The sequence below is a fragment of the Procambarus clarkii genome, chromosome 45 (assembly GCF_040958095.1).
Source record: "Procambarus clarkii isolate CNS0578487 chromosome 45, FALCON_Pclarkii_2.0, whole genome shotgun sequence".
In the NCBI taxonomy this organism is placed as follows: Eukaryota; Metazoa; Arthropoda; class Malacostraca; order Decapoda; family Cambaridae; genus Procambarus; species Procambarus clarkii.
In genome coordinates, this window is record NC_091194.1 from 28,795,913 (window position 1) to 28,820,104 (window position 24,192).

General features: G+C 42.4%; 1 protein-coding gene across 1 annotated transcript in view; it reads left to right on the forward strand.

The window, feature by feature from the left end:
- Window positions 1-24,192, forward strand: part of LOC138350322 (extended synaptotagmin-3-like) — a 319,761-nt gene that overhangs the window by 10,793 nt on the left and 284,776 nt on the right. The gene's annotated exons all lie outside the window — the stretch shown is intronic.

Here is a 24,192-nt window from a genome sequence, read left to right on the forward strand (position 1 = left end):
CCTCAATCGGATGTCGAAGTGATTCGCACTTGTTGAAGCTGAACCTTAGTGCACTCCGCCCACATGCTCTGGTCCCTTGTCGCAATAAACTTACTCACTTTATCCTCCTCCATCTCTAATCACTGAGCAACTGCACCAACACCACACTAACTACACTATCACAGTCTCTGCACTACTGGGCTACTTGTTCACTGTGTTCTCTGGCAACACTGTTCACAACCCTGGTAACATTGTATTCGCCTTCTGGCAACACTATTTTCTTATCCTGGCAAGGTCACCAATTTGTTACATGAGTGGCCTACTGGGTTGTGTCGGTACCTGAGATGATGACCACACAATGACCACCACCGCGGGTCTTTGCTCCCACACACTTGCATGCCACTGATCGCCCTGGGAGCCCTTCAGTCGAACCACAGGTGGAACCGCCACTTGCGGTCCGACCTTGTACCCACGGAAGAGTGAAGGAAGACTCGGCACTAACCTCAAGTCACCATCACGACCAGACATAAGGAGGTGATAGCCGAAGCTATTTGAACCCCCCCAGCCCCCGCCGGCACCCGGATGGTAATCTTGGGCATAGCTTATGTCCGGTCGTGATGGTCAAGCGGATTAAGGCGTCCTGTACATACCAGTTGCGTTGCTCCTGGCAGTATGGGTTCGAGTCACTACTGGGGTGTGAGTTTTCAGTTATATATATATATGTATATATATATATATATATATATATATATATATATATATATATGTCGTACCTAGTAGCCAGAACGCACTTCTCGGCCTACTATTCAAGGCCCGATTTGCCTGATAAGCCAAGTTTTCATGAATTAATTGTTTTTCGACTACCTAACCTACCTAACCTAACCTAACCTAACTTTTTCGGCTACCTAACCGAACTTAACCTATAAAGATAGGTTAGGTTAGGTTAGGTAGGGTTGGTTAGGTTCGGTCATATATCTACGTTAATTTTAACTCCAATAAAAAAAAATTGACCTCATACATAATGAAATGGGTAGCTTTATCATTTCATAAGAAAAAAATTAAAGAAAATATATTAATTCAGGAAAACTTGGCTTATTAGGCAAATCGGGCCTTGCATAGTAGGCTGAGAAGTGCATTCTGGCTACTAGGTACGACATATATATATATATATATATATATATATATATATATATATATATATATATATATATATATATATATATATATATATATATTGTACCTAGTAGCCAGAACGCAGTACATGGCCTACTGTGCAAGGCCCAACTTGCCTAATAAGCCAAGTTTTCCTGAATGTATATATTTAAAAAAAAATATTTTGAAATGATAAAGCTATCCATTTCATTGTGTATGAGTTAATTTTTTTTAAATTTGAGTTAAAACTACCGTAGATATATGACCGAACCTAACCAACCCTACCTAACCTAACCTATCTTAACCTAACTTAAACTAACACAACTAAGTCAATAATTTATGTTCTTAATATAATATAATAATAATTATTCATATAAACTAATTGGAAACAAATTATTGAAAATAAAGAATATCACTCGGCCTATTAGGCAAATTGGGCATTGCATAGTAGACCGAGAAGTGCGTTCTGGCTACTAGGTACGACATATATATATATATATATATATATATATATATATATATATATATATATATATATATATATATATATATATATATATATATATATATATATATATATATATATATGTCGTACCTAGTAGCCAGAATGCACTTCTCAGCCTACTATGCAAGGCCCGATTTGCCTAATAAGCTAAGTTTTCCTGAATTAATATATTATCTCTAATTTTTTCTTATGAAATTATAAAGCTACCCATTTCATTATGCATGAGGCCAATTTTTTTATTGGAGTTAAAATTAACGTACATATATGACCGAACCTAACCAACCCTACCTAACCTAACCTAACCTATCTTTATAGGTTAGGTTAGGTTAGGTAGCCGAAACAGCTAGGTTAGGTTAGGTTAGGTAGGTTAGGTAGTCGAAAAACAATTAATTCATGAAAACTTGGCTTATTAGGCAAATTGGGCCTTGCATAGTAGGCTGAGAAGTGCGTTCTGGCTACTAGGTACGACATATATATATATATATATATATATATATATATATATATATATATATATATATATATATATATATATATATATATATATATATATATTTATATATATATATATATATATATATATATATATATATATATATTTATAATTAGATTAACTGGAGAACGTTGGCCGCTCTCCTCTCACCACCTCTGGCAACTCTGACAACTGGGCAAATTCAAAGAGCACTCGGACCCTCTCATGGTGGTGGGTTGGGGGGAGAGCTCCGTTGACGTAGACCTCTCGTCCACCAACTCTGCCACACACGTTCCCACGCTGTCTTCTCCAGGTTGTAGAAAATACTGTACAGGCTTACAGCCTAACCTACTACTAACATGATAATAATAAACACTAATATAATATATGCTTGGCCTATCTAGCCTAGTCATCAAAGGGGTAATGGGAGGGAAATAATGATCTACCCTTAAACATTCCTATCCATCGACGTTCTGTTCTCCGATGGTAGAAGGTATACGGTTCCCAGGACGCTGCTCGGCGTTCCGATTGTGTGTCACAGGTCCTCTGGCGTGGTGGAGAATTGCGTCATCTCCATTCCTATTACCTGGATTCAGATCTTCCACGCTGGTTCAACCAGTGATCACTGAGCACGTCGCTTTCCACACTCACTCCTTCACCAAGACACTTTCTCATGGATCCAGACACGATGCTTCCACTCCGGAACTTCAGTAGATGTGAGCTGGTCAGATCAGCGCTGCACGTCGTACTGGGGTGGGACCCGCAGGGTGTCAGACTTGCCCACCCAGCGTCGCCACTCACCTCTGCCGCAGACTAACAGCCACAAGTACTCTGCCTTCTTTCGCCCACTAAACTCGGCTTCTTCGTTCTCCGCGGGAGTACACTAGTCCTCTCCGATGATGGTAAACTGCATTAGGCTGCTCAAATCCACTGAGCGAGGTTCCTAAAACCTCCATGCTCGAGAGCTCACTGACACAATTCCGCTCGCGTCGAAGGTCCGTAATTCTCTGCTGGTGCAGTGACCTGCAGGTCCTGAGCCAGGCCTCCCGGTGATGTCACAGCGGGCTCTGATTGGTCAGCACGTCACGTGACCTCGGCCAGCCAATCGCCAGCCTGCTGGCGTCCTCACGTCCTAGCACCAACCCGAAAGAGACGTCGCCATTTTGTATGTATTAGGGGGCGTTAGCCCCCCTCACCTGCAAAACTCAATAATGACAATTTCGCTATAAATTTGTAAGCTATCCAGTAGCCTCCTATATCAAATGATTCCCTTCACCTCAGGAATCCTGCAAGGAAAGAAGATATGACTCTTAACACTGGTTAAGTACTTTACGTTAATCACAAACACTTGTCTCTCTTAGATAACAACATGATGGTACTCTACGTTATTCATCAACACTTGTCTCTCTTAACACAAGTCCACTTGTTAACAATAGCTCAAAGTCTCTTAAAATACATCACACTTGACTCCTTCAAGTATTCATTGAGTAATTCCAACACCTAGACACCTAGGCACTGGGGAGAAATAGGAAAGGACACCTTAACAACAAGTTACAATGTTGATGAGCTAGTTACAAAATTCAATATGCGTCGTCACATCATCAATGAGTTCGAGATCGACCAAAAGTACAGTTTCTAAATTAAGGAACTGACATATGTGGAGAGCTAGTGTCATAATTTATATGTTTGTCCTGCACACCGCCACCATACAGTGGGCAGTTGTGAATAAGTTACAATCACTTAGTTACTACCTACAGTTTGCAAACAGAGGATAATTGGCTAAAATTTCTAGTAGCAGATAATTTTAAATGAAATATTTGCACATGTTTGCAACATTCCAGAGATTTTTTTCCATTTCATAAAGACAGCAGTCAGTATGAATTGGCCTGTGGATCATTGGGTTGCTATCATACAGGGACAGTTTAAAGGGAAAGCCCAAGAAGTGTTTGCATCTTCTTATGACTTTAAATTTGTACAGCAGACCAGCAGATTCCAGTGGCCTAGATTCAAGATTCTAGAAAAAAATCGAGGTTTATATAGGGCACACGATCAAAGTATTTCTGATTTTAAAGAGTTAAAATTAATCACTTTGATTGATGGGTAAAATCGCTTTCAATTACAAATTTAGAGACTTTAAGAAACCTCATTGTGACGGAGGAGAGCTTAGGTTGTCTACCAGATAAATTAGCCGCGTTTATAGCTGAACATAAACAGACCACTAGCATTATTCCACTAGCAAAGCCAGCAGACGAATATGAGTTACTCACTAAGGTGCCTTTCCGAGCACAGTCTAATACCTATAATTCTATGACATTATCATATTCCTAAATCTCATGTTTTCCAGACTAGACCAGCTAACCCACTTACTCACATGAATTCTTCTCATGTAATGCCAAAGACTGAGAAAAGTAAGGCAGGGTTGTTACACTCTAATAATGTAGTGTCTAAACTTGCAGTTGGTTCAACTGTTTCGACCACTTGCAGATATTGCAAACATTGCAAGATAAGAGGTCATGAAATTAATTCATGTGTTATTCTGCACCCTGAGTTGAGACCTACCGGTCTGATATTGAGACAGTGGTTGCAAGAACTAATTATAATGTTGTTCCACTGAAGCCACATTGGATGACTGATTTTTAAGCTATACCTGTTTCCAGAGTGAAGAATTGTGTAAGAGAAGTAAATGGAAGCCAGCTGTTATGGTGAGAGGTACTGGTCCTTTCCAGACTCTCATATTAAACAGTGTACTCTCTAATGTTGAGATGAGAGACATTGGAGAATATGTAGTTGTTTAGAGTATTGCAAGTTGAGTATTGTAGTTATTGCAGAGTATTGAATGGCATAAGGAATATTATTGATTTTTCATGATAAATATCAGGCTAAAGTATTATTGATTCGTAACAATACCACACAGATAAACACGTATACACCTCAGTTGACTCCGTCTCAACCTATACCTATTTCATATGTTGAGAAGGTGAGAACTGGGTTGAAAGTGAGAAGTGAGGATTGACCACTCAGATCAACACAGAAAAGACACTTTAATAGGATAACAAGTACTTGTCGAGGTCGAGGTCGAGGGAGGGGGTAGACGTACCGTGCGCGCTCCGTTAAAATCGTGACATTAACAGGGATTCTTAGGACTACTGCCGTGGATTACTGATTACAGACATAACAAAGTGCATAGTGACCCGCTGGAAAATTGAAAATAGTCATTAACAATAGAACTTTGTGTTAAATAGAGAATAAACGGGAGACCACGTGTGAGCCAGTGAACGAGGCTTTGTGTACATGCGTGTATTAGGAAAAAAACAAAAAAATAGTGAACGGTGATTCGTGGAACAGTGATGTGGAACGGGTATCACAACAACATATAAGTTGGAAGTGAATATTATAAATATAGAATACTAGAAATATAGAATAGTGGCAAGAGGCGGCATCAGTGGTTATAAATCGGGTAACTGGAAACTGGTGACATCAACCTGGGACAACACGAGGTCACCTGTACTGACCGGGGGACCAGCCTCGCTACCTACGCTAAGTACCTGCCATAAAGTTTGAACAAAATAACACACATAATATTACAAATATACGATATACATATAATATTATAATATTAAACATATAAATATATGCACATATATATTGTTACAAATATACAATATACATATAATATTATAAATATATAGATATATACAACAAAACAAGGCAATATGGGAGTAAATAAACAAATTTGTGGCCACTGTAACAACTTCTTAAAGACGAAGGTAACGGGAATTGAATGTTATATCTGTAAGACTAGATTCCATTCGGCTTGTACAGGAGTGAGTAACACTACGGCACTGAGAGCTGGCCACTTGCTCTGGGTGTGTAAAAATGACCTGCCAGCTTGGAATATCCTAAAAAACCTTCTAGATAACATGACGCATGATCGGAAAACATCATTCATTGGAAGCCTACCAGCCATCCAGAAGGAGTGGGAAAGGAACAACAATTCTAATATACAAGGGGCGGAGGCTATAGTCAGGGATGAAACTGAGGCTGAAACTCAGGAAGTTGTAAACTCTGACTCAGTAGGCCAGGATGTAGATGACAGTAAACTAGAAAGTGTAACAGACAGCACTGACAGCTCGATAGGTACAGACACTACGACGGTTCCCGGTAGAGCAATTCAGAACAGAAGGACAGACTTATGCAAATTTTATGCAAAGGGCATATGCAGACATAGATATGCTGGTAATAAGAAAGGATTAGAAGGCAGTTACCAACATCGCAAAAAATGTTTAAATATGCTTAGGAAAGGTGAGTGTCGATTTGGATCAATATGTAGGTTTTTCCATCCTGACATGTGCCAAACCTCACTGGAGGACAGAAAATGCTATGACCTCAGCTGCCCACACTTTCACGTGAAAGGCACGGAACGCTACATAAAGAGTGGCAAGCAGGATAATGAATTTGGAGGAAACTCTATAAATTTTTTATACCAGACCGGCAGAGAATTCAAAAGGAGCTGCATGGAGAGTGTATGGAACTGGATGCCAGATCCACTTGCATTCCAGAATTACAGATACAATTACCCACCGAAAGGGAACTACAACTACGACAGACAACTGCCCTACAACAATCAGTACTGGTCAGAACAAACTCATTATGCCCACAAATAATGGACTTGCCGAAAAAGTCTCCCATTCAAACTATCACTAATAGAGTAACCTCATTCATCTTTGCCAATATACAAGGATTGAAAACAAGAACAAACAACAAAGTACAGTTCATAAATGGCCTCCTCACGGAGTCAAATGCAGTATTTGGAGCTTTCACAGAAACCCATGCAAGGGAATTGTTGGACAGTGAGATATGGATTCCAGGATATAACCTATACAGGTGTGATAGGAAAATTAGGTCACATGGAGGAGTGGGTCTGTATATTAGGGAAGACCTTGTATGCTCGGAGCTCCTAAACGTTACAAATGAGGTGGTAGAGGTACTGGGATTAAAAATAGAGAAAATAAATTTAGTGATTATACTAATATACAAACCGCCAGATGCAACGGCTGAGGAATTCACAGAACAGATAAGCAAAATAGAGAATAGCCTTGATAATTTGGAGAACCCGATACCTGATATTATCTTCCTAGGTGACTTCAACTTGCTTAGTCTCAGGTGGAAAATAGCAAACAATAATATTATACCAGGAAATCTATCAGGACCTAACCAACCACAGATTAGGGAACTACTTAGATTCTGTGACAAATTTTCACTCAATCAGCAGATATCGGAGCCAACGAGAAATGAAAATATTCTAGATCTGGTCTTTACGAACAATGAAGACATTATCAGAGACATTACGATATCAGATACCACATATTCAGATCACAAGCTCATTGAAGTGCAAACGACCATCAATACTCAGAATAGACCTAAAACGTTGATAAAGCGAGAGGGGCTATTCAGTAAATTCAATTTTAATAATAAAAGGATAGACTGGGAGATAATAAACAGGGAACTTACAAACATTCCATGGGGAACTGTTCTAAGTAATACAAGTCCTACAGAAGGAATAGAAAAACTGACTTCAGAAGCGTATCAAGTCTGTCTGAAACATGTTCCTTTGAGGAAAGCCAGAAAGAGATCTAACGTAGAAAGAGAACGCAGACGACACTATAAACGCAGGAAAAAATAACGGAACTGTTTATGCAGACACGAATTTCCCGTCAAAGAAGGAATAATTTAAATAGGGAGATTGAAGAAATCGAGCGGAAATTGAAACACTCATATGAAACTGAAGAAAGGCAGTTAGAACAGAAAGCCATTCAGGAAATAAAGAAAAATCCAAAATATTTCTTCTCATATGCGAAATCAAAAGCAAAAACCACTGATAGTATTGGACCTATTCGTACAAGTGAAGGTTCATACACGGAGGATGACAAAGAACTTAGTGAAATCCTAAAAAAGCAGTATGAGGACATGTTTAGCACTCCAATAAACAACATGAAGGTGGAAGATCCAGACAATTTCTTTATGCGGGATATTCAAACCCCTGTAAATATAACTGATATAAACACGAGCGCACTAAATTTTGAAAAAGAAATTGAAAACATGCCCATGCACTCGGCCCCAGGTCCAGACTCATGGAATTCAATATTTATAAAGAAATGCAAAGTGCCGGTAGCACAGGCACTCAGTATAGTGTGGAGGAAGAGCTTGGACACGGGGGAGATACCAGATGCACTTAAAGTAGCAGACATAGCCCCTCTACACAAGGGAGGGAGCAAAGCATTGGCAAAAAATTATAGACCAGTTGCACTAACATCGCACATCATAAAAGTATTTGAGAGAGTGATTAGGAGTCAGGTCACCAATTTCATGGAGACCAATGACCTTCACAACCCAGGCCAAAATGGATTTCGAGCGGGAAGATCGTGCCTCTCACAGCTACTTGAGCACTACGACAAAGTCACTGAGGCATTAGAAGAGAAACAGAATGCTGATGTGATATACACGGACTTCGCAAAGTCTTTCGATAAATGTGACCATGGCGTGATACCACACAAAATGAAGTCAATGGGAATAACCGGTAAAGTAGGACGCTGGATACTCAGTTTTCTGTCAAACAGGACTCAGCGAGTAACTGTCAACCATATAAAATCTAGTCCAAGTGCAGTGAAAAGCTCTGTACCTCAGGGTACAGTCCTTGCACCGCTGCTTTTCCTTATTCTCATATCAGATATAGACAAAAATACAAGTCACAGCTTCGTATCATCCTTTGCAGATGACACAAAAATCAGTATGAAAATTACCTCGGCTGAGGACATTGAAAAACTTCAAGCTGATATTAATAAAGTTTTCGACTTGGCATCAGAAAATAACATGATGTTTAACAGTGATAAATTCCAGGTACTAAGGTACGGTAAAAATGAGGACCTTTAACATAATACAGAGTACAAAACACAATCAAATGTACCCATAGTAGGAAAACAGCATGTAAAGGATTTGGGAATAATAATGTCTGACGACCTAACGTTTAAGGAGCATAACCAAGCAAATATTGCGACAGCCAAAAAAATGATAGGATGGATTACGAGAACTTTCAAATCCAGGGATCCCATCACAATGGTTGTACTCTTCAAGTCACTTGTGTTGTCCCGTCTTGAGTACTGTTCAGTATTCACTTCCCCCTTCAGAGCAGGAGAGATTGCTGAAATAGAGGGAATACAGAGAACATATAAAGCACGCATAGATACAATAAAGCACCTAAATTATTGGGATCGTCTCAAAGCCCTCCAAATGTACTAACTAGAAAGAAGATGAGAGAGATATCAAATAATATACACCTGGAAGATACTGGAGGGCCAAGTACCAAATCTACACAGTAAAATAACAACGTACTGGAGAAAACGATATGGAAGAAAATGTAGAATAGAACCAGTAAAGAGCAGAGGTGCCATAGGCACAATCAGAGAACACTGTATAAACATCAGAGGTCCGCGGTTGTTCAACGTCCTCCCAGCAAGCATCAGAAATATTGCCGGAACAACCTTGGACATTTTCAAGAGGAAACTAGATTTATTCCTCCAAGGAGTGCCGGACCAACCGGGCTGTGGTGGGTATGTGGGCCTGCGGGCCGCTCCAAGCAACAGCCTAGTGGACCAAACTCTCACAAGTCAAGCCTGGCCTCGGGCCGGGCTTGGGGAGTAGAAGAACTCCCAGAACCCCATCAACCAGGTAACAACCAGGTACTTACGGGAAGGCTGGCCCTCACCATTCACTCAAGGACATTCATTCAAGCAGCCTCGTAGGTGGCCCGAGAGCCGGTCTCGCTCGTGAACGACGCGAGAGCTCAATAATATTACAGAATTTCCCGACACCTACATACTTGATACTGCACAGTACTCGAAGTAGGCATGCTGTACCTGTACACCGGCCAAAAGTGGTACCTTATGTACACACACTTGACACTGCAGGGGGCGTGCTGTGTCTACACTGACCACTGGTGGTACTTTATGTAGAAACACTTGACCTGTTTCAAGATTAACAACATGCCCCCCCCCTGCAATAATTGCAGGGGGCATTAACAACATGAATGCTGTGTTTCTACACTGACTCCAGGTGGTACCTTATACACACACACTTGCCGGTATAAGAAAATGACGCCCTAAAATCGCACTGGGCATGTGAGGTGAGGGCGGGGCAGGTGGTGATGTCTCGTAGTAGAGTGAGGGCGGGGCAGGTGGTGATGTCACGTAGTAGAGTGAAGGCGGGGCAGGTGGTGACGTCACGTAGTAGAGTGAAGGCGGAGCAGGTGGTGATGTCACGTAGTAGAGTGAAGGCGGGGCAGGTGGTGACGTCACGTAGTAGAGTGAAGGCGGAGCAGGTGGTGATGTCACGTAGTAGAGTGAAGGCGGAGCAGGTGGTGATGTCACGTAGTAGAGTGAAGGCGGAGCAGGTGGTGATGTCTCGTAGTAGAGTGAAGGCGGAGCAGGTGGTGATGTCACGTAGTAGAGTGAAGGCGGAGCAGGTGGTGATGTCTCGTAGTAGAGTGAAGGCGGAGCAGGTGGTGATGTCACGTAGTAGAGTGAAGGCGGGGCAGGTGGTGATGTCACGTAGTAGAGTGAAGGCGGAGCAGGTGGTGATGTCACGTAGTAGAGTGAAGGCGGAGCAGGTGGTGATGTCACGTAGTAGAGTGAAGGCGGAGCAGGTGGTGATGTCACGTAGTAGAGTGAAGGCGGAGCAGGTGGTGATGTCACGTAGTAGAGTGAAGGCGGAGCAGGTAGCGGATGACGCCTTCACGCGCTCTTTGGGACTTTGAGTGGTGGCGCTGAGACACCTTAGCCATATTACACAACGAAGGCGACTGTGGTGACGTCACACAGAGTACTTATGGTGAAGTCACACACAATACTTGTGATGAAGTCACACACAGTACTTATAGTGAAGTCACACAGAGTACTTATGGTGAAGTCACACAGAGTACTTGTGATGAAGTCACACAGAGTACTTGTGATGAAGTCACATAGAGTACTTGTGATGAAGTCACACAGAGTACTTGTGGTGAAGTCACACACAGTACTTGTGATGAAGTCACACAGAGTACTTATGGTGAAGTCACACAAAGTACTTGTGATGAAGTCATACAGAGAACTTGTGGTGATGTCCCACAGATTACTCAGGCGGCGGCACTATCCTTAGATCGCTCTAGGTCACTGAGTCACTCACAGATCTCGACTCACTTTGTCACAAAATGTTTCTGATACCAGTCTGTCTCGTTTTGGTGATTGGTGTATAAGTTTCAGGCAAATCGGCTGATAAAAAAAATGAAAAAAATAGCTCCTTTCAAACTGCTTGACAAGGCACAAACAACACGTCTTTGTTAAACTCGTGTACTTGATAAACTCCATGTGTCTGGTAACAGCTTCTCTTACTCCTTTTTGGCCTATTATCCCACTTTACGCCAGTTTACTCTGTGGCAAGCACTATATAAAAATAAATAACCAAAGTACAGACAACAGTAATAAGTAAATGTTTATAGGCTTATGACATATATATATATATATATATATATATATATATATATATATATATATATATATATATATATATATATATATATATATATATATACACAACTTTAGAACACTTTCCCACCAGGAGACTCGAACCCTAGCCAGCACAGAAGCCTTCCAGCAACTGGTATAACAGGTACGCCTTTAACCCACTGCACCACGCTCAGACCCTTAAAAGAGATGGTAATTTCGGAGTATTTATACACACCAAAGACCACCATCTCCCAAGGGCACTAGAGCAAGTGAGTGGTCATTTTTACGTTTTTCATCAAGTCCCTGTTAATATGAGAGAACTCTGTGTCTATGCTTGATGCACAACTCTCCTAAACACGAGAGGGAAGTTATACAACTTTAGAACACTTTCCCACCAGGAGACTCGAACCCTAGCCAGCACAGAAGCCTTCCAGCAACTGGCATAAAAGGTACGCCTTTAACCCACAGCACCACGCTCAGACCCTTAAAAGAGATGGTAATTTCGGAGTATTTATACACACCAAAGACCAACATCTCCCAAGGGAAAAGTGTGGGAAAGTGTTCTAACGTTGTATAACTTCACTCTCGTGTTTAGGAGAGTTGTGCATCAAATATATATATATATATATATATATATATATATATATATATATATATATATATATATATATATATTGGGATTTCTTGGGAGTGCCTTGGGATTTCTCAAGGAATTGGTGTCCAAGCTCATTGACGTCACCAGAGACCCAAGGGCTTCCAGTTTTTTTATTTCAGCGTCTCAGTGTGGCGATCCAGAGGGGAAATGCTTGCTGCGTCCTCGGTTCCTGTCCAGAAGTGGAGGAGCTTCAAGAGATCCATAACCTTTAGGCATTTGTCTTGTATGTTTTGTAACCTTTAAATACACAATAAAGGAAAAAAAAAGGGAAGGGGGTGGTAGGAGAGAAGCACACAGAAACTGTATTGGAGGGGACCCACATTCCCTCCAATGCGTAGTGTGTGGTTTCCTCCGAGGCTATGGGTCCCCCTTCTACCAGCCAGAGGTGGTACTCCCTTCCTTATTAAAAATATATATATATATATATATATATATATATATATATATATATATATATATATATATATATATATATTTATAATATATATATATAGTTTGTGAGGTACCACCTCTGGTGCCAATGTGGGGACCCATAGCCTCAGAGAAGAAAATAAAAAGTATTCAGAGGAGACCTTGTGGTTTCTCACTGAACACTAATATTATCTTCTCCTACCACCCCCATTCTTTTGTATGTACACATATATATTTACTTTATTTGAACTTTGTTACAAAAAAGGAGTTACATATTGGTTACAAAGATGGTTACCATAGGTTGTCGAGTTCCTCCAGCTCCTCAGATGGCGGGTAGGAACCCTGGATACAGTGCGCATTTCCCCTCTGTATCGCCACACTGAGGCGCTGGGAAAAAAAGCTTGCAGCTCTTGGGTCCCTTGTGGTTTCAATGAGCCTAGAACCCAGTTCCTTCAAAAAACTGGTAGCACTTTTACCCCAGGCGCCGAGTGTCTCAGAAGCAATGGGGACAAAATTGTAGTGGTGATCCAGTTCTCTATACTTAGGGATTTGGCTGCTTCCCTGTGGGTGGCAGCGCCACCTGGTTGTTCAACACTGAGGTTAATGTAGGTGTTAGCCAGGGTTGATACGCACGTGTAGTCCCATACCAACTGCTTGCGATTCTTCCAGAGGTTCACTGTGATACCATCCAGAACAAAATGTGGTATTAATACCCTATTAATACCACATTTTGTTCTGTCTTGTGTTAATGCCACATCACCCCTTCCACCTCACTCAAATGTAGATATAAAATCGGAGATACGTAAGTTCTATTCAGTTGTGTATTTGTGAACTAAAGTCTTTGAAAATGTAATAAGTTTTACGAAACGCGCCCTTGTCGCGTCAGACTAGAAATAAAAATGAATTTTGGAGAATTGATTTTTGATTTACCTCCAACAGTGAAGCGTAATGTACGAAAGATTGAGAAAATTCGTGTTAGAATTATTAATCTTACTTTTTCGGTCATATTTAATAATATATATATATATATATATATATATATATATATATATATATATATATATATATATATATATATATATATATATATATATATATATATATATATATATAAATATATATATATATATATATATATATATATATATATATATATATATATATATATATATATATATATATATATATATATAAATATATATATATATATATATATATATATATATATATATATATATATATATATATATATATATATATATATATATATATATATTTATATGTCGTAACTAGTAGCCAGAACGCACTTTTCAGCCTACTATGCAAGGCCCAATTTGCCAAATAAGCCAAGTTTTCCTGAATTAATATATTTTCTCTAATTTTTTTTCTTTTGAAATGATAAAGCTAGCCATTTCATTATGTATGAGGTCAATTTTTTCTTATTGGATTTAAAATTAACGTAGATATATGATCGAACCTAACCAATCCTACCTAACCTAACCTAACCTATCTTTATAGGTTAGGTTAAGTTAGGTAGCCGAAAAAGTTAGGTTTGGTTAGGTAGGTTAGGTAGTCGAAAAACAATTAATTCATGAAAACTTGGCTTATTAGGCAAATCGGGCCTTGCATAGTAGGCTGAGAATTGCGTTCTGGCTACTAGGTACGACACATATATATATATATATATATATATATATATATATATATATATATATATATATATATATATATATATATATATATAACTGAAAACTCACACCCCAGAAGTGACTCGAACCCATACTCCCAGAAGCAACGCAACTGGTATGTACAAGACGCCTTAATCCACTTGACCATCACGACCGGACATAATGAGGTGATAGCCTAGGCTATATGAACCACCCCACCGCCGGCACTCGGATAGTTATCTTGGGCATAGCATTTTACCAAAACACCTCATTCTTTGGGGCACACGTGAGGAACACAAATGCGAACAAGCCTGAATGGTCCCCAGGACATATGCAACTGAAAACTCACACCCCAGAAGTGACTCGAACCCATACTCCCAGAAGCAACGCAACTGGTATGTACAAGACGCCTTAATCCACTTGACCATCACGACCGGACATAATGAGGTGATAGCCGAGGCTATATGAACCACCCCACCGCCGGCACTCGGATAGTTATCTTGGGCATAGCATTTTACCAAATCACCTCATTCTTTGGGGCACACGTGAGGAACACAAATGCAAACAAGCCTGAATGGTCCCCAGGACATATGCAACTGAAAACTCACACCCCAAAAGTGACTCGAACCCATACTCCCAGAAGCAACGCAACTGGTATGTACAAGCGCCTTAATCCACTTGACCATCACGACCGGACATAATGAGGTGATAGCCGAGGCTATATGAACCACCCCACCGCCGGCACTCGGATAGTTATCTTGGGCATAGCATTTTACCAAATCACCTCATTCTTTGGGGCACACGTGAGGAACACAAATGCGAACAAGCCTGAATGGTCCCCAGGACATATGCAACTGAAAACTCACACCCCAGAAGTGACTCGAACCCATACCCCCATAAGCAACGCAACTGGTATGTACAAGACGCCTTAATCCACTTGACCATCACGACCGGATGCCCAAGATAATGCTATGCCCAAGATAACTATCCGAGTGCCGGCGGTGGGGTGGTTCATATAGCCTCGGCTATCACCTCATTATGTCCGGTCGTGATGGTCAAGTGGATTAAGGCGTCTTGTACATACCAGTTGCGTTGCTTCTGGGAGTATGGGTTCGAGTCACTTCTGGGGTGTGAGTTTTCAGTTGCATATGTCCTGGGGACCATTCAGGCTTGTTCGCATTTGTGTTCCTCACGTGTGCCCCAAAGAATGAGGTGATTTGGTAAAATGCTATGCCCAAGATAACTATCCGAGTGCCGGCGGTGGGGTGGTTCATATAGCCTCGGCTATCACCTCATTATGTCCGGTCGTGATGGTCAAGTGGATTAAGGCGTCTTGTACATACCAGTTGCGTTGCTTCTGGGAGTATGGGTTCGAGTCACTTCTGGGGTGTGAGTTTTCAGTTGCATATGTCCTGGGGACCATTCAGGCTTGTTCGCATTTGTGTTCCTCACGTGTGCCCCAAAGAATGAGGTGATTTGGTAAAATGCTTTGCCCAAGATAACTATCCAAGTGCCGGCGGTGGGGTGGTTCATATAGCCTCGGCTATCACCTCATTATGTCCGGTCGTGATGGTCAAGTGGATTAAGGCGTCTTGTACATACCAGTTGCGTTGCTTCTGGGAGTATGGGTTCGAGTCACTTCTGGGGTGTGAGTTTTCAGTTGCATATGTCCTGGGGACCATTCAGGCTTGTTCGCATTTGTGTTCCTCACGTGTGCCCCAAAGAATGAGGTGATTTGGTAAAATGCTATGCCCAAGATAACTATCCGAGTGCCGGCGGTGGGGTGGTTCATATAGCCTCGGCTATCACCTCTTTATGTCCGGTCGTGATGGTCAAGTGGATTAAGGCGTCTTGTACATACCAGTTGCGTTACTTCTGGGAGTATGGGTTCGAGTCACTTCTGGGGTGTGAGTTTTCAGTTGCATATGTCCTGGGGACCATTCAGGCTTGTTCGCATATATATATATATATATATATAAGTTTTCTCTTTCAGCCCCTCAGTGTCGCGATCCAGAGGGGGAATGCTCGCTGCATCCTCGGTTCCTGCCCGGCGTCGGAGGAGCTCGAGGAAATCTACAGCCTCTAGGAAGTGAACTTTTTTTGGGTCCTCTTAATGTTAATTTTTTGTATAAAATCAGATATGTAACTGTATAACCTTGTGTAATAAAGTGTACACCATAAAAAAGGGGGTGGTAGGAGAAGCGAACACTCATACGTATTCAGAATTAAATGACAAGTTCTTCCCTGAATGCTCTGTGTTCCCTTCTCTGAGGCTGTGGGTCACTATAATTGCACCTGAGGTGGTACCCCCCTATATATATATATATATATATATATATATATATATATATATATATATATATATATATATATATATATATATATATATATATATATATATATATATATATATATATATATATGCAACAATGATCACAAAAACACTGATCCAAGTATGCAGAATAACCTCATATGAAAAATAGAAAATGCTTAACGCGTTTTCGGCTAATTCGCCTTCATCAGAGCAAAGTAGAATGATTCTACTTTGCTCTGATGAAGGCGAATTAGCCGAAAACGCGTTAAGCATTTTCTATTTTTCATATGTGGTTATTCTGCATATATATAAATATATATATATATATACATATATATATATATATATATATATATATATATATATATATATATATATATATATATATATATATATATATATATATATATATGCGAACAAGCCTGAATGGTCCCCAGGACAATATGCAACTGAAAACTCACACCCCAGAAGTGACTCGAACCCATACTCCCAGAAGCAACGCAACTGGTATGTACAAGACGCCTTAATCCACTTGACCATCACGACCGGACATAATGAGGTGATAGCCGAGGCTATTTGAACCACCCCACCGCCGGCACTCGGATAGTAATCTTGGGCATAGCATTTTACCAAATCACCTCATTCTTTGGGGCACACGTGAGGAACACAAATGCGAACAAGCCTGAATGGTCCCCAGGACAATATGCAACTGAAAACTCACACCCCAGAAGTGACTCGAACCCATACTCCCAGAAGCAACGCAACTGGTATGTACAAGACGCCTTAATCCACTTGACCATCACGACCGGACATAATGAGGTGATAGCCGAGGCTATTTGAACCACCCCACCGCCGGCACTCGGATAGTAATCTTGGGCATAGCATTTTACCAAATCACCTCATTCTTTGGGGCACACGTGAGGAACACAAATGCGAACAAGCCTGAATGGTCCCCAGGACAATATGCAACTGAAAACATATATATATATATATATATATATATATGTCGTACCTAGTAGCCAGAACGCACTTCTCAGCCTACTATGCAAGGCCCAATTTGCCTAATAAGCCAAGTTTTCTTGAATTAATTGTTTTTCGACTACCTAACCTACCTAACCTAACCTAACCTAACTTTTTTGGCTACCTACCCTAACCTAACCAATAAAGATAGGTTAGGTTAGGTTAGGTTAGGTAGGGTTGGTTAGGTTCGGTCATATATCTACGTTAATTTTAACTCCAATAAAAAAAATTGACCTCATACATAATGAAATGGGTAGCTTTATCATTTCTGGAAAACTTGGCTTATTAGGCAAATCGGGCCTTGCATAGTAGGCCGAGAAGTGCATTCTGGCTACTAGGTACGACATATATATATATATATATATATATATATATATATATATATATATATATATATATATATATATATATATATATATATATGCGAACAAGCCTGAATGGTCCCCAGGACTATTGCAACTTCCTTATGTCCGGTTGTGATGGTCAAGTGGATTAAGGCATCCCGTACATACCAGTTGCGTTGCTCCTGGCAGTATGGGTTCGAGTCACTTCTGGGGTGTGAGTTTTCAGTCATATTTATATATATATATATATATATATATATATATATATATATATATATATATATATATATATATATACATATATATATATATATATATATATATATATATATATAATATACATATATATATATATATATATATATATATATATATATATATATATATATATATATATATATATATATATATAATATACATATATATATATTTTATATATTATATATAATATATATATTATATATAATATATAATATATATATGCATTTGATGGTTACAAGATATACATGGGTTGATACAAAAATAATAATGCAAAAAGGTGCTTAAAGGTTATGGATCTCTTGAAGAACACAACAATGGGAAACATTGATGAATGTCACAGACGGGTTCGATCATTGTTGCAAGTCAAACACTTCTTCGAATTCCTCTGAAGTTGGACTAGTGCCCAAGACGCAACAGGCATTTCCCCTCTGAATCGCAACACTGAGGCGCTGGAACAAGAAACATTTTGCTCTCTGGTCTTTTGTAGCGCTAATCACTCACCGTAGCCCTGCGGGTCTTCACTCTATCCTCACGGCGCCACTGTATGCCAGGAGAGTATCCCAATCAATCCCAACCGGCGTCTGATTGAGAAGGAGTGGGAACACAACTCGTTCACTTAACTGTTATGTGCCCGCCCGAACAATAGGGCTTTACTATTAACCACAAGGTCGCCAACTGGTGTTTTCGGTGTCCAGTAACACGTCAGTGGACTGGTTGAATTGTGGTATCCTTGGCAAGGTCACACTCAATAGATCAGGATATCAGACAGGTACTTACTTGTATCACTCTTTGCTTTCCAGTATAATATAGCCACAAGATAAATAGAGGGGATGATATAAACACAAAAGTATTTTGCATTTTACTTAAAATTCATAAAAGATGTCACAAGGCCATATCAATAAATAAATCAGCTGATCCAGGCGGGAGTCGGTCGTTCCCACGTATATTACGCACTCGCTACGGTGGCAACACTCCCCCTCTCGTCAATGTCACAATCAGCTAGGCGCCCCCCTTCCGCGCGAAAGTTTATTGCTTGTTTCTCTAGCGGCACGCGCGCTGTTTCTTTAAGTTCTCAAAGATCACCAGGAGTTCGCACACTCGATATTTGCAACAATAGCACGTATTACTTCGCTACACTGTACTTGGGCTCAAACAATCGTTTCTATAATAAATGCGACAATAATTCACTGTAATAATATTTCACACTGCCCTTCATTCAATGGTAACTTATGGAGTGTTTAACACTGGAGTTCTTAGTATTTCATTTCGTGGGCGATAACACAATAAATCACTGCACTCACAAATGACTATTCAATGCACGAACATAGACATATATAATATGGATAAATCAGACATCAATAAATGGTAAATAAATAGTTACTGGGCACATAGCCTAACTTCCAAATACTGGCATAATATTATATATAATTTCTCACTATATGTTCACGTTAAAGTCTCATGCAAGATATACAAAACACAGTAAATTCATCACTTAATCCGGGTGCCTGTACACACCAATAATAATATATATAAGTATCGTGAGTACTCTTGATAGCACTATTCTGCACACTGGTGCCTTACTGTGACATAGGTGAGACTTGCTCACGACATACAAAATCCTCAGGCTAGATAATATAGCTGAATAATATAGCTGACTAAAGGGGAATTGGGAGGGAAACTAGAACCACCTACTTCCACCTATCCTCCGATGAGAGTTGAGTTGTAGCTCCTGGTCCTGGCTCCTGCCTCGTGTCGGGAACGCCCCCACACACACGTTGTCGTGTCCTCCAGGAACCCACTCGCTGTCCCACCGTTAGCGCGTCGTCTCCGTGCCTTCTTCCCAGCAGGTCCGTGCTCCTCCTCGACTTCTTGTAGGGTTGGAGTCGGTCTCCTGGCCGTCGACTTCTCCCAGCTACGGCTGCCCGCCTACTTCTCGGCTGCAGTCGTCCGGATTCCCAACTAGTCCTCTTCTTCCTCTGCTACCCAGTGGCTCTGGTCAGCCACTACGCCGTCACGAATGGGTGAACTGCCTCAGACGTCGCCTACGTCACTGCACAGACTTCACTTCTTCTTGCACAGTACCTGTCCTGGAGCACTTGTTGCTCAATAACCGTCGATTCCCTCTCTGGTTCAACACATGAACTAAGGAAGACCTCACAGAGTACTGGCAGACTTCAGGTGACGCGTAAAATCCACGGGAGCGGGAAACAACTGTCAAACTGACAGGACCAATCGTCGCACATCCAACCTCCTTGACGTGTCGTGTCTGACTGATGGCGCCAACGCGGCGCGCTGCCCGGACCCCCCTTCCTTCGTGACGTCATATTCGCCACGGGAGGTTTTCATTGGCTCCCGGTGCCACATTGCTGTCGGTGACCAATCCGGTGTCACTGACGTCACACAGTTTTGGCGGGGAAACAGGAGAGCCAGCGCCATCTTGGCTTCCTAAAGGGCCTAAACCACAGGCCAAAATATTATTGTTTCACAAATTTCTCGGCTCTCCGAGCACACTCCACTCTCCCACATATATCAAATTGATGCCTGCGACGTAGAGAACGCTTGGGTAAAGTGGACATGACTCTTACTGCAGGCGTGGGAGAAATATAAGGGGGGGGGGGAACACCGTCACATACCCCTCCCCTTAAAATAAGAGTCATGTCTGGTTAGTGTATACGGGACAGGGCATCCGCTACTACGTTGTCCTTCCCCTTGATGTACTTGATTTCCAGCCGGTACTCTTGAAGTAACAACGCCCACCTCGTCAGACGTTGGTTGGAGTTCTTCATTTTGTATAAAAAGGTGAGAGGGTTGTGATCTGTGTACACCAGAACAGGTCTCGCCCCTCCTCCCACGTACACATCAAAGTGCTTCAGGGCCATAACTAGCGCCAATGCCTCTTTCTCAACGGTGCTATAGGCCCGCTGGTATTTCACAAACGTCTTCGAGTAGAACGCTAATGGCCTATGTACTTCACTTCTTTCTTGAGCCAACATGGCCCCTATTCCAACGTCGCTGGCGTCTACGTACAGGATGAATCCGGCCGAAAAATCTGGAGATATTAATACCGGGGCCTCCGTCAACAATTTTTTGGTCTTTTCAAAAGACTCTTGGCAGGCCTATCCCAATCTCCATCGTACATTCTTGGAGAGTAGCTCGGTTAAGGGATGCGCTACCGTGGAGAAATTCCTGCAGAACCCACGATAGTACCCTATCATCCCGAGGTACCTTAGCAACTCCTTGCGCGTCCTGGGCACAGGGTATTCCTTGATAGCTGATACTTTGTGATCAACAGGGGTGACTTCACCTTGTCCAATGACAAAACCAAGGTACTCTAAGTGAGCTTTCCCAAACTCACTCTTGGCCAAATTTACCGTCAAGTTAGTCTCCTTTAGCCTTCTGAACAATTCCCTGAGTCTCTCCAGATGCGTCTTCCAATCGTCGGCGTACACGACGATGTCATCGATGTAAACTGTGCAGCCTGCGGCACCCCTTAACAGCTCATTCATCATACGCTGGAAGCAGCTGCCGCTGTTTTTCATACCAAAGGGCAACACCTTGTACTGGTACAGCCCGTCAGGAGTTGCGAAAGCTGATATCTTCCTGGCCTCAGGAGTCAGAGAGATCTGGTAGTACCCCTTGAGTAGATCGACCTTGGATACGTACCTTGCACTGCCTACCTGGTCAATGCAATCGCTCACTCTTGGCATGGGGTGAGAATCTGCCACTGTGATGGAGTTCACCCTCCTGTAATCTGTACAAAAGCGGTAGGTTCCGTCGCTTTTCCTCACCAACAAGCATGGGGAACTCCACTCACTTTTACTGGGCTCCGCAAGGTCGTTCTCAAGGAGATACTCCACCTCCTTTCTCATCAGCTTTCGCTTCTCCGGGCTCACCCTATACGCGCTCTGCTTGACGGGCCTGGCGTCCCTCACCTCTACCTCGTGCGTCACACTCTTGTGTCGTCGGGGCACGTCGGTAAAGAGGGAGGCATACTCCCTCAGTAGGCTCGTCAGGTCCGCGCTCTGTTGCCCTTCCAGATGTAGTAGCTTGTCCTTGATCTTCGCCAGACTCTCAGTGTTGGTGAGACGGGTGCCATCCGCCTTGGACCACTTTCCTTCCTCCTTCGGGAGTTCTTGGTCCACCTGCACACACAGAACTGTCTTCTGCTGGGGATCTCGGGACACCGTTCCGTCCTGCCTGGCGGCTCCTCCTTCCACAGGGAAGAAAGGTTTCAGGCGGTCCACGTGACACACCTGTTTCTTGCGGGGTCTATCCGGCTTCCCAATTTCATATGACACAGGACCCAACCGCCGTAGCACCTGGTATGGTCCCTCGAACCGCAACTCGGTCACCCTACCTTTACCTGGCAGCAAAACCATCACCTGGGACCCGACCTGGAAATCCCTCTGTGTAGCTCTCTTGTCGTACCACTCCGACATCTTACGCTGCGCCTCCTTCAGGTGTTTCCCAGCTAGTTCCTTCGCTAGAGTGAGACGTTCTTTGAACATCTGGACATATTCATTCACCGTTCCCACGGTCGCTCCCGGTGTCCATTGTTCCCTCAGCATGGACAGAGGACTTCGCACCTCGTGTCCATACACTAGCTGGAAAGGTGAGAATCCTAATGATTCTACCACCGCGTTACGTATGGCAAATAACGCAGGGTATACAGCCTCATCCCACTCAGCCCCCTGTTCTGCGCAGAATACTCTCAGAACGGTCTTCAAGGTGGAATGAAATATTTCGATTGCCCCCTGCGACTGAGGTCGGTAGGGCGACGACCGAATCTGAGTCACTCCCCATCCTGTCACCGTCTGTCGGAACCACTTAGACTGAAATATACTTCCGCATTCTGTCTGAATCTCTCTGGGCATCCCCACCCAAGAGAAAAATCGTTGTAGTGGGCCGGCTACTCCTTTCGACGTCAAACGTTGCATCGGGACGGCTTCTGGAAATCTGGTGGACGCACACATTATCGTCATCAGGTAGGTATTCCCTCTCTTCGTTCTTGGCAACGGACCCACCCCGTCAACTAACAGACGCTCGAATGCAGGACCAAACGCTGGAACAGGGATCAATGGGGCCTTCGGTATCGCGGATTGGCTCTTCCCTGCCCTCTGGCACGGTAAGCACGTCTTACAATAGCGCCTCACCTCGGCGTCCATACCTGGCCAGTAAAAGTACTCCCTGATCCTTCGCAGCGTCTTGGTCACCCCCAGGTGACCTGCAGAGTCCACGGAGTGCGATAGGTCCAACACGGCCGCTCTGCACTGGGCCGGCAACACTACCTGGTGCCTCGTACTTAGAGACTCTTCTCCGGCCTCCATCCTCACAGGTCTCCACTGTCTCATCAGCATGCCGTCTTGAAGGTAAAAATGAGTAGCCTTCTCAGGACCAACACGTCCTCCTTTGGCCTCACTAATCAATTCGGGGAACTCCATCTGCTGCAACTCTCCAAGACGAGTGCGGTCTACCCCTAGAGAACTGGTGAGGGTCACCTGCAACTCACCATTCGGGCTACCTTCGCCCTCCGTTCGTTCTCCGGGTCCTATGAAGAGGTGATCTATTCCCAGGCTGTCGGACGTCTCTCGCGCTGTCTCGGCATCACAGCACAAACTGGGAACGCCACCGGGGCGATTCCCTTCTCGTCCCCACAGGCGTTTAACTCTCCGCCCGTCTCCTTGTATTGTTCTAGGCACTCTTCGCCTTTCACGAGATTCGGAAGGACATACCCTCCACATGCGTCGTTTCCCAAGATGACCTGTGCCTCCATCTTGGGCATTGATGTACAGACTCCCACCACAAGGGTCTGGCAGCCATAATCAGAACTCAAAGTTACCTGGTGTAGGGGCATCCTCACTGGGCCTCCCACAGTG